General features: G+C 36.0%; 1 long non-coding RNA gene across 1 annotated transcript; it reads left to right on the top strand.

The window, feature by feature from the left end:
- The first annotated feature begins 2,194 nt into the window (after positions 1–2,194).
- On the top strand, positions 2,195–7,700 carry LOC308186155. Its single transcript, XR_013943935.1, has 4 exons — positions 2,195–2,309; positions 4,795–4,884; positions 6,081–6,210; positions 6,351–7,700. It is a non-coding gene; the product is annotated as an uncharacterized lncRNA (long non-coding RNA).
- The last annotated feature ends 569 nt before the right edge of the window (positions 7,701–8,269 follow it).

Genomic DNA, 8,269 nt, shown 5'->3' with positions numbered 1-8,269 from the left:
AAAACATCATTAATACTAAAGGAAGGATATATATATATTCAATATTGGTCAAATTTACAAAAATGCACTGAATTGGTCACCTCATCTGGATGCCATATAATAACAGTCCTTAGTTCTTGGCCTACAACCTTAGCACAGGATTCATTTACTCCTGTGAGATGTCAGCATGAATAGCATTACATGTAGGAGTTGCCTAAAGTGAAGTTTCTCTTCATTTCTGGATAGAAGTATACACTGCGTCTGGCTGGGGTGGAGGGAGCTTTCTTCATTGGTACTGTATTTACAATCCATTACTACAATGTTGATAACACACCGGTGTTTTAACTATTTTCAGTGATCATGTAACATGTTCTGCATGTTACTTCTGCACTCCCACTCTCACCCCAGAGCCCACCCTTCCCCCCCACCTGCCCTGAGGTGTTGCTGAAGAAGCTGGGAAGCTGGGTGGGAATAGAGGCAGGACATCTGTCTTGAACTGCTCAAAGGGATATTCTATAGCAGTTGATGAACAGTTAATGTCACTCTCAGGGGTAAAATGGTGGGGGGGGGGGGGGGGGGGGGGGGGGGTCTGTTGTTTTGCAATTTTTCCAAGGCAGCTATTAAGAGACTGGTTCGGCACAGTTCTGCTGGTGGGGGAAGGTGGTGACTGATTGCCTTTACATCACTATTTTTTTTCCACTTTCCTTCACTTATTAAAAGTAAGTATCTTGGCCTTGGCCTCTGATTCTGTTCCCCACAACACAAATGGTAGGGAGTAAGCAAGAGACTAATGGGTATTTATTTGCTGGTTGAGGTAAAACCACCAAAAGATATTTAGTTTAAATGCAATTTGTACCCAAAGAAAAACAAGGTCTTAGCAGCTACAAATAAAAAATAAAATAAAATAAAATAAAATAAAATAAAATAAAATAAAATAAAATAAAATAAAATAAAATAAAAAATCCAATATATTATCTGTTGCCTTAATTATTTTGACCCAGTAAAAACACTCTTTTAAATTAGGGAAATAGGATAAATGATTATAATGACCACCTTTGCATGAGAAACAAGCCCACATGTTAATGCAGCAAACATGAGTATGCTGATAAGATTGGGGATGACTACAGTACTGTTAATGAACTATTCCAAGTAATGCCTTATTTTCTGTTTTCTTAAAACACAGCAAGTTTTGCATAACTATCCTGTGTTCTAAACAATCACATTTCTGTTTGCCTCACAGCTTCAACATTAGGATTTTTCCCCTCCATAAAAATTGAATAGTGTTTTGTCTCTAGACAACCTTTAAGACTGAGAGTTCCTGTATCATTCACCTCTAATTATTAGTTTTTCCTCATAACAAAACTTCTTAATGTTCTTTGTCTAATCAGATTTTATTTTTACCAAATTCTAATTCATGTTACTGGGCTAGAAGATCTCTTCATTTATCTTTTTTTCTCTTTATTCAGAAATGTTGGTGGTCCCCTAATTATTATTAGAACAGCATGAAGACATTAACTTGTTATTGGTTTTCACATTGCCAAGTAATTTGCAAATTGCTTTCTCTCCCTCTCTGTCCCCCTCTCCTTCCCTCTCTCCCCCCTTCTCTCCCTCTCTCTCCTTCTCCCCCTCCACCTCTCCTCCTGCCCCTTCTCCCCCTCTCCCTCCCTTCTCCCACTGCCCTCCCACCTCAACCCCCCCCCCCCCCCCCCCAGTTCATGAATTGCAATGAAAAGAATACCATCCATTTTACTCAGTTAAGAATTTGTAAAAATCAGTTTGTGTGATGGATATTTAAGCATGTGTCCATCTGCTTTTAGTCTCAGAGTATTTGGCTGTAAAGTATTGCTATTAATAAGGTTTGGGGTTTGTTTTATCATGTCAGATCTCATAGTTACCTACTACTGAATCTGGGCTTAAACAGATGGCTTGAGTGAGAAAACACAAAGCAAAATTTCAAATATTCTTTAACTGTAATTATAGCATAGTGACAGTATTGAAGGTGGAGATAAGAAGAGCAGATACTCTCATTTGTGCAATACCTCTTACTGGCAAAGCATTTCATCCTTGTTTAAAAGTAATGTACATGCATTCTTCAGCACATGCACATTGTGCTGAAGAAATTGCTTGTAAACAGCCTTGAGTACCACGCTTCTTCATTAAGACAGGAAATCTTGACCAAGATAAAATTAATATACTCACTCTGTTTTCTTAAAAGTGCAACAGGTGTTTAACATCTTCAGTCACCAGAAAGGGAAACCTATGTTTCTGTGAATGGTGATCACATCCATTCAGTATTCCCCGTCCCAGCCCTACTGCACAAAGTAGGTCATGTAAGTCAACCTTTCTCTCTAATTTGCATTCTATTTATATCTTCTGAGGTAAGCTTAATCAGAAAAATAAGTAAGTACATAAATAAATAAATGAGTCTAGAAGACATTCTGGGATAACAAATGGAAGTCAGTTCTACATAGGTGTCTGGAGGAGTCTTACTTCAACAGAAAGGTTTATGTTAATTTATGTTATTAAGGAAGTGTTATGCTCTTAGACATATAAATGGCAAGTCAAAAATTGTAATTTTCTTTCTTGCACCACAAATTTGTTGCCAAATTCACATTCTCTTCTTGTGTCAGATTCCTTTTACAGGCAGGGAAAAAGAAAAAAAAAAAAAAAGAGGGAGATGGTTCTTTGCTTTCCAGTCTAGAAAAATGTCCTACTTACTTAAGAAGGAGGTTATAATTTTTCTGTACACAATATTTACTCCATAAACAGCTGAGTAAATGTAATATGTAAAAATGAAAGAAAAATTAGTATAAAGCAACTGTTAAGGGAATATTGTTCAAAACAGCCTAATCTGATATCTTTTCAGGTTTACAGTGGGTTAAATAAAAGGCAAATGGTGAAGGCCATTGATTAATAACTTATAGCTACTGCCACTAAAATCATTTGGTCTGTGAAAGGTGCATGACAGTTTCAGTGTATGTGCAGATACAGAAATAATTAGAGTGGTATTGCATTGTAGAGTATTATTTGCAATTATATTACTTAGAATTTTACTATAAAATATCATCAGATCCCATTCTCTTAGAATTCTCCTCGATGACTTCTACAATATCTTCACAGAGGCACAATCTTATGAAAAGATTTTTTATGATCAGATTGTTAACAGTCAGCTTCAATCTTCTTCGTTGTTTTTGACATCTGTCCAGCTTTCAGATTTATTTATTTATTTATTTTGTGAAATGAAATTCACAACAGTGTTAAATCATACTAACGGATTTCACCTAAGTACTTTAGTGCATTGTTACGGATAAGAAAGTTGACTTCTCTTACAACTTCTCTGTAGAAAAAGCTGGTTTAATGACACTAACAAGAAAAGTAACTGTTCAAGAAATGTTGTCATAACAGAAATTTGAGACAGCACTTTCACTTTTACACTGCAGAAATATTTTATTTAAATAGTGTTAAAGCATAATTTTGTCCTGGCAGACAAACACTACTGTCATTGACCCTAAGTAGTTAAATATGGAATGGTATCTTTTAATCTGAAATTTAAAGTACATTGTTTGCAAACCTTTGCCTGCAAACTAACTCATAATGTTACCCACATTTGCAGTTAATAAAGTAGCTTCAGTCCAGGTGCACATAGTATAAGTAATAATCTTAATTCATTATTCTCAATGGTTTGAGAAAAAATATGCATTGACAAGCATATTAATTTTTCTTTAAAACAGGCTTGGAAAATATATACTACTTATCACTAAAGGAGAGCTTCTCCAATTTTCCTTCTAAGCTAGAAACAGAATAAAAACAATCAGGCATTTACAGATTACAGTGAGCAATTTGCATCAAAAAATCTACAGAAAGAAGAAGGAGCTCAGATATATTGACTGCTGTAATAACATTTTTGTTTCCTTTTCTGTCTTTGAAGAGACAGTGCTTCTAGTGCTGACAAGTTTTTGAACAGTTTACATTAAAAAACGTATGGACTCAGATTATTAGCACAATTTCAACAAGTTACTGGGTAGTGGGTTTGAGGTTTTTATTTGGTTGGTTGGTGGTTTTTTGTTTGTGTTTTGTGGTTTTGTTTTGTTTTGTTTTTATGTACAGGTCATGGCAGATCAAAATTTGCAAAATAAAAATAAAATGAAAAACCTCTTGGGTGGTTAGAAATCGTCAGAGAAGACATGCTGCAAAAATTAAATGTAAATGTAAAAAGCAGACCATAAATTGATTTTTTAGGTGTCTTAAATGCTGCCTGGGAGGTTAAAATCAGTTTTTATGTGCTCTGTTTAGCCCTGTGATTCTTCAATAATGAATCTGAAAAGTGGATGAGAGAATATTTTGTCAGGAAGGTATCCTTTAGAATAAAATATGTGTCAGGAATAATATTATTTCTTACAATTTTTGAGAAAGATTTAAAATTGTGAACCTCCCCCCTCGCCCTTGCCCCCACATTTATATATATATAATATATATATAATATATATATATAAATAATATATATATATATATTTGTAGTAAGATTAATAAAGTGTGACTGGAGGCTACGGAAATAAATGTTACTTCTGTGGCACATTTTGTGAGATTGCCACTTTTGTGAAAGGTTGAGTGGAGGTAATAGACATCTTGCTCTAGCTGAAAAAAGAAAAAAAAAAAAAAAAGAAAAAATGTTAACCAGCTATCAATGTCTGTTTTTATTCTAATACTATAAGGAAACTTAAAATAAAATAAAATAAAATAAATAAAATAAAATAAAATAAAATTACTTTTGCACCTTAACTAACAAAAATTAAATTATCATTCTTTTAATCACAGGATAATCAATGAATAAAGAATCTTAGTACACTCTGTGAGCATCTTTGACAGATCATCTGACAAAATTATTGGTGTTTCTCCATAACTCAGGTAAGTCATATAATGATAGAATGGTTTGGCTTGGAAGGGACCTTAAAGATCATCTAATTCCAACCCCCCTGCCATGGGTGGGGACACCTCCCACTAGATCAATTTGCTGGAAACCTGGTAAAGCTTGGCAGTTTCTCAGAGGACTGAGCCTAAAAGGAAATCACTGTGATGGGAGGGCTGAAATGGTTACTCTTTGTTGTGGTTTAGCCCCTACAAACAGCTAAGTACCACACAACAGCTGATTCACACTCCCTAGGTAGGATGGGAGAGAGAATTGTAAGAGTAAAAAGTGTGAGAACTCATGGTTTGAGATAAGGACAGTTCACTAGGTAAAGCAAAAGCCATGTACACTAGCAAAGCCAGAGAAGGAGTTTATTCATCCCCGTCACATCAGCAGGCAGGTGTTCAGCCACTTCTTGGAAAGTAAGGCTCATAACAGTTTCTTGGGAAGACTAACGCCATCGCTCCATGCCGTTCCTCGTTCTTTACCCCAACTTTTATTGCTGAGCATGATACACCATATAGAATGGAATAAGTTTTCGATCAGCCTGGTCCAGCCGTCCAGGCTGTGTCCCTTCCAAGCTTCTGGTGCTCCCCCAGCCTCCTCACTGTCAGGGCAGCACAATAAGCAGGAAGGTCTGCAGATCTATGCAAACACTGCTCTGCAACAGCTAAAAACACCAGTATGTTAACACCACTATTTTCATCAAAAATACAAAAATACAAAAGACAGCATTGTGTGAGCCTCTACAAAGAAAATTAGCTGTCCCAACCAAAACTACAGCATTTTTGCATCCTTTTTCATTACCTTTCCATTTTAATAGACTACAAACACAATGGTTACAGGAACGGATATAATATTGCAAGGGAATCTGAAAAAAAAAAAAAAAAAAAGAAAAAAAAAAGGAGTTTAGGAGAGCAAAACTTGGGATTGGGCGATTGGGCATAGAGATTTCTTTCATTCCTCCTCAGGTAAGAAAGAAAAAATGTGAGTAAAGAATATAATTCTTCTTAAGTGTTCTCTGCATATTTACATCATACTGTTAGGAATGTCTTAGCAGGCAGTAGACATACAGTGTATTTAACTGAGTACAGAACCTGTCTGCCTGGAATGGTGCTTAAGAGATAAAATCTAGCCAGCAATATCTAGCAAAAGTGCACACATAATCACAAAGTGTTGTGTTGTACTTTCACAGCTTCCAGTTCTCAGTTATTGAAGAGGGGTCAGTGAAACACCCATTACAACAGCCTAGACAGCAAGAACATTTTCAGTACTCTCAACAGGATCATTCTTCATGATGCAAGCTACAGATGGTGCCCACACTGGCACGTTCTTTTGCAGATCCCACAAAGAGGCAGACAAAGAAAGACATGTATTGCTCTCAGTTATGAAACTTGGAATAATATAGATATATTTATCTTTCTGCAACACTATCTTAGATCAAGAAACCTAATTCTTTTAACAGGATCCAGCACCATGACCCTGTGACAGCCACAGAGATCAGGAGAACTATTGCAGGAGTCACCATGTCCCTTTTGCGGACTCCTCTCAAGGGAAAGGAATGGGGAGGGGGAGGGGGGGAAAAAGGGGGGTGGTACATGGAGCAGAGAATCACGATGAAAGCAATATCTCTTACTATCAGTGTAAATTCTGGATAACGATATGTTGCAACCTAGATTACACAGAAGTAATAGCAAAAATATTTGCAATGGAAGCAAGCGTAAGTTAAATTAAATGCAATATGGGAAGCAGCTGTACTGTCTCATATCAGGAGTACAGCTGGTGATTCTTTCCATTCCATTTATTCATCAATTGTTGAGCTGTCTTTTTCAAACTGAGTGTGCCGCGGAAATGTATACTGGGGGAAAATCACTTCCCTAGTCCTGCTGGCCACACTATTTCTGATACAAGCCAGGATGATCTTGGTCTTCTTGGCCTCCTGAGCACAATGATGGCTCATATTCGGCTGGCTATTGACCAATACCCCCAGGTCCCTTTCCTCCAGTCAGCTTTTTAGCCACTCTTCCCCCGGCCTGTAGTGTTGCATGGGGTTGTTTTGTCCCAAGTACAGGATCTGGCTCTTAGCCCTGTTGAACCTCATACAGTTGGCCTCGGCTTATCAATCCAGCCTGTCCCTTTGTAGAGCCCTCCTACGCTTGAGTAGATCAACACTCTTGCCTAACTTGGTGTCTTCTGCAAACTTACTGAGAGTGTACTTGATGCCCTCAACAAGATTATTGTTTAAAATATTGAAGAGAACTGTCCCCAGTACTGAGCCCTGGGGGACACCACTAGTGACTGGCTTCCAGCTGGATTTAGTTCCATTCACCATGACTTTTCTAGTCATACATGAAGCTCTCAAATGTTGCTAAGGGAGGGGGAAAACTGTTGAAAAATATCTGTAACTAAGGTACACAAAAATATTTTTTCCACTTTTCTGTAAAAAATAAGATTCTGAATTTAAATATTTTTTATTTATGCTTATTTTTTTCAGTAATTCAACAGAAGATTATTGATTTCAAATTGTTTAAATAAAAGTGTTGTGCTACTCACCGCTTCTTTTAAATTATGATAGAATAGAGACATTTGATGCATACAGTCAGTCACAGGAGAATATATGTTTTAAATGTCCTTATAATAAAAACAATATGTATGAATATTATGTAAAGCTATCATATTATCAAAGGGAAAACTGACAGAAGAACACGATATCTTCAAAAGAAAACTTTAAACAGTGATTATATTAAATTATCTGCTATGAATCTTTGGTTTTAGAAAGAATATTAAATGTTATGAGAAAAAATATGTTAGATAATTTTCCCTTTTTTTGCTCCTTGATACATGGCTTTCTTTATTATTTCAGAAATGACTACAGGATATCAATGTGCCTGTAAGCTGATATTCAACTGAAATCTCTGATTTATTTTTTTTTGATGGTGTTATTTTGTATGTTTTTTTTGTTTGTTTTATTTTGTTTTTCAATTCATCTGAATGTTTTCTTCCAATTACAAGGACAAGTGAACAAGGCAGCCTTCTATATTACTTTGAAGAAAGACTGGATAGATTTCAAAGCTGACAATTTCTTTCTCACCTCTATAACTTTGATATTTTTTTCTCCTAGAAAACAGACATTTGCACAAGACATTTTAGCAACAGCACTCCAGTGAGGGTATCACTAAATATGCTGAACAGTGAAGGCATCACTAAATAAGTTCTTTTATTTCAAATGGTCAGGAGTTTAACAAATCTTGTTGTTGTTGTTTCCTGAAACCTATTTGTTAAAATTGATCACTTGTCTAACAGACTAGCAGCAAGACTCTCAAACAGATGCTCACTCACTTCCCATCCTTAGTAAAAGCAAAAACAAAAACAAACAGCAACAAA

Source organism: Anser brachyrhynchus (genome assembly GCF_964034855.1).
Source record: "Anser brachyrhynchus genome assembly, chromosome: Z".
NCBI classification, from domain to species: Eukaryota; Metazoa; Chordata; class Aves; order Anseriformes; family Anatidae; genus Anser; species Anser brachyrhynchus.
This window is presented reverse-complemented; position numbering and strand designations above follow the sequence as displayed.